The following is a 4480-nucleotide window of genomic DNA, read 5'->3' as shown; positions in this document are numbered from 1 at the left end:
GTTTGAGCGTCATGAGCCGATGCCTGAATTGTTGCCTCCGGAGTCTGAACATATTATGGACAACCTTCCGGTACCAAAGAAGTCTAGTAAGAGATCGAGGAAAGGCAAAAAAACTGATTCTATGATCCAGCCGCCTCGGCAGCCTCGGGTTCAAGACCGTATAGATATCCCCGGTGCGGCAAAATGGCATATCGCCGGTGAACCAATCCTACCTGAAGCAGCGATAGAGGCCAGATTCGGCGATGTAAGAAGACTTCATGATGATGTGTTGCAGAGAGAGAAATGCATCATCACCTCGAAAAATCCAGGATACCCTCTCTACGTGGTTAACATGTCGCGGCAATTGTCGTACATCGACACATTCCCCACGGACAAGTTCTTCCTTCGATTCGATTACATCTTCGACATGTATCACTGGAAGAAGCTGGATTTTATGTTTGTCCGCCTTTATGCCTTGCACATGAACTACCTCATCGGGGTTGAGCAGATACCTTTTATCTATGTCGCTGACCCGTACTTCATGCATGAGAGCTTCTTGGCAGTCTGCAGAAAGCACCGTGAATTCGCAAGGGACTACCGCATCAATTTCATGCTCGCCAATAAGTACAAGGAGGCGATTCTCGTGCCTTATCATCCCCTGTAAGTCATCTGCACGGATATCCTTCCTTCGATGTCAATCATTCATTTGCACGGTGGAGGCTAATTAATTTGAGGTGTACTTATTTTGTGCAGCGGCGGGCACGCCGTCCTCATCATCCTCTACACCCGATAATCCCACGCTCTTTACTTGGACTCGTCGAAGAATATTACCAAAAAGGATTACACCCACATTAATTCTGTTCTCGACAGTGCTATCTTTTACTACGGCAAAGGGGGTGGAGAGGTCAACGACAAGAAGACAAGGCACGGCAGGCCCGCCTTCAGCCATAAGACCAACTTCTGCTGCATCCAGCAACCGAGTGATTCTCTTAATGATGGATTCTATGTCGTACACCACATGCTGGAGTCCAAACGGGATCGCCAAAAACTTCGCATGTCACCTAAATCCGGTGATGCCCATATTCTGCAAGACAAAGCACATAGGAGATATCAAGGATCATCCACTTCGAGCTAAGTTCTATCACATCCAGCGCGAACTTGCCCAAATCATCATGAAGGAGGTCCTCGAAAAAACAGGGATGTTCTACGAAGAAGGAGAAATGTCGCAGGAAGACGTCCGAACACGCGTAGCCTCTCAGCGTCTCTACATGAAGCCTTTCGCTAAGCTCGGGGACTTTCTCCCTGACATGGATGGATGGCACGACATATTGGAAGGATTGTCGATATACGACAATGTGTCCGTTTAGTCCATACTTTCTGGAAGACAAAACTTTGAGTTATGCACGGCGAAACTTTATTTGTGATGTTATTAAACTGTCCTCCTCCTCGACTAGCAAAGATCACTCTAGTTAGGGCATTTTGGGTACGATGAACTTTGTTATTTATGCTTATGATATGTTGCTTCTATTTTTGCCAAGTCTATCTCTTTCTATTGCTCAACTATATATGTTGCGTATCATCGACTCATGTGACGATGCAGGTTCATAGATCATCGATGGCTAAGAAGTGCTATGCCAGGAGTATACGATGAGTGGACGGAGTGTCAGGCCCAGGTGTAATGGTTTCCGGTTTTCGAGCGACAACCAGTAGTTAGTTTAGGTTTATGCTAATGGGAGAGAGGGATACGAACTCATGTACTTCATAGTTGCGCTCTCACTCAGAGTGTAGCTCTTCTCGCGTACATCATTGTTTAGATGGATGACGATGTAGTTGCAAGTAATCGAGACTTGTATCGCTATTTTCGAGATGATGGCGAGAGACCACTTTGTGTTGGATGATGATTATGATGATGACATAATTTGATTAGACTATTTGTATGTATATGATATGATTACATTTGTATGTGTATGATATGCTAAAGATTATTGTATAAAGCATATTCAAATACAAAACAAATATGCATCAAAAAAAGAAACTAATAAAACTAGCAGTAGCAAGGGGAACAAAGTTAGCAGTAGCGCTCCCTTACCAGTAGCGCTTACTTCTAAAAAGCGCTGTAGATATTAGCAGCAACACTCTTACATAAAGCGCACTACTGCTAGCCATGTATAGCAGTAGCGTGGGATGACAAGTGCTACTGCTACACGTTAGCTGTAGCGCCTTATCAGTAGCATGACGTCCCGCGCTACTGATAGGCAAAATACCCGCGCTACTGCTAGGGTTTTCCCTAGTAGTGGTGCTTTCACTGGACCGTCCCTTACACTAAACGCCTGCGCGTGTCGCCACGACAGAAGCCTTCTATGCATGCACCCAGCAAAATCTGCATGCATGCGTCGATGCGCGCCGCCACGATGCGCTGACCGAGCCTACATGCGCTGACCGAGCCTGCATGCGCCGATGCGTGCCTCCACGATGCACTGACTGGGCAGCTTTCTTGCAAGCCAGCCGCCACGGATGCAGCAACGGTCGCTGCCGCTGGTTCATCTCTTCTAACTAGGTGGCTACATATTTGTGGCTTGAGTAAAAAAAGAGAAGGGTTCTTTGTGGATGCATGAACTAGGTGGTTACTGCGAGCTCTATAAGAAAACAATCAACAAATATGTAGTCCCAATATGTAGATATGGCCAACAAGCCCATAACACGATCACATAGTTCAAACTAGGAAGAACTTAGGGAAAATAATAGAATAGATAGAAAGCTTAATAATAGAACTTAGCCCTAGAACTTAATAAAAGGGCCAACAAGCCCATAGCATCTCCAACATAGTTCAATCCATACAACTTAACATAACATAAACTCAAAAAATAGATAGAGGGTTTAGAACCCTAGTCGCCGCCTTCTCCAACTCGCTCCTCCTTCAGACGCCCTTCACTGCTCCTCCGGGGCGTTGTCGATGAGGTACGGAAGAGTGTGCATGTGCGACGCGTTGGCGAACATGTTGCTGTACTCCGTGAACATGTTGTGGATGGTGAAAGCGATGAACTTGCAGCCATACCAAAACACCTGGCCGAGGAGGTAGAAGGCATTGAATGTGTTGGTGAAGTGGGCAAGAAGATCAACCACCACGCCATTTTGGATGACCTCCTCGACACGGAACATCCTTGGAGATCCCTACAGGAGGTGGTGGTAGCCGGACGCGGGGAAGAACTCGGTGAAGTTCCTTGCGGTCCTCCACCTTGATATCGCCCACACACGGAGTGTGCGCTCAACATACACGCTAGGAGGGTAAAGCCTCTCCGGCACGGTGGGTGGGAAGCGGTAGGTTGGTCCGGTGTACTGCATGGCTGAGGGATGTGCAGAAGAAGGAGAAGGGGTCGAAGAGCACGCAGATGGCAGAGAGGATGGGAGATGGATGAGGGATGGCAGAGGCAGAGAGTGGCTTAAATAGCCATAGTGCTACTTGTTATTTCGCCGTGGCAATAATGGGGTGGCTTATGTAGCCCGTTTTCACACCCACCGCAGCATCGGGAGTGTACACAAGTGGAAAACCGTGGTTTGAAAAGAAGAAGAAAATGAAGCTAATTGCACGCGTGGGAATCTGTGGTCATATATATTAAGGTCCCTATATATTATATGAAAAAAAGACACAATATTTGAATAGTTTGTGGCCATTTTGCATGATAAAAATTAATTTGGCCCTTACAAATTTGGTCATTTTGCATTTGTATTGACCGGGATGCAAAATAAATAGAGTAACCACGTTCAAAACAGAGCCAACATGTCAATTGTTGTGTAATTTGAAACGATGCAAAAAAAGAGCCAACGCGTTAAAAAACCAGATGCAAAAAACGACGCAATTCCACGGCCCAACCAAAGCTTTGTTTCCTTTTGGGCCTAATAACATTTTTTCGCGGAGTCAGTGGTGGGCGAGAAACCAAGCACAACTAACAGCATTGCCTCTCGCGTATCGCCCCACGATCAAATGATGCAGAGTTGTCCATGTGATCCAACGGCGCGGAGTTATGAAAAAATTAAAATCCTTCAAGTTGTAGTTATGTTACTACATCTATTAGTTAGGAAAAATTAAAAAACTTAAATTTGGACATGTTTTGCAAAAAAGTGTTATGAAAAAGCAAAACAGCCATATCTTTTGCATACGATGTCAAAAAAACCCGCATAATATATCAAAAGATTCAGCACGAAAATCCACATCCGATTTTGACGGCCATAGGCCGGTTCACAAATTTTTAGATTCCTCAAATTCTAAAACGAAAAAAAGTTATGCTCAAATTGCAGTTTTTTTTGAATTTTGGTTAAATCTGGTCAAACTATGGTCAAACTACTTATTCAAGAAGTATTAGTGGTACTAAATAATTATTCAAGAATATTGGTGTTACTAAATAATTAATTCGGTATTTTGAATTTTGGTCAAATCTGGTCAGATTGTGGTCAAACTATGCTTAAACTACCTATTCAATAAATATTAGTGTTACTAAATAAT

This window comes from Triticum aestivum, chromosome 6B (assembly GCF_018294505.1).
Source record: "Triticum aestivum cultivar Chinese Spring chromosome 6B, IWGSC CS RefSeq v2.1, whole genome shotgun sequence".
NCBI lineage: Eukaryota > Viridiplantae > Streptophyta > Magnoliopsida > Poales > Poaceae > Triticum > Triticum aestivum.
This window is presented reverse-complemented; position numbering follows the sequence as displayed.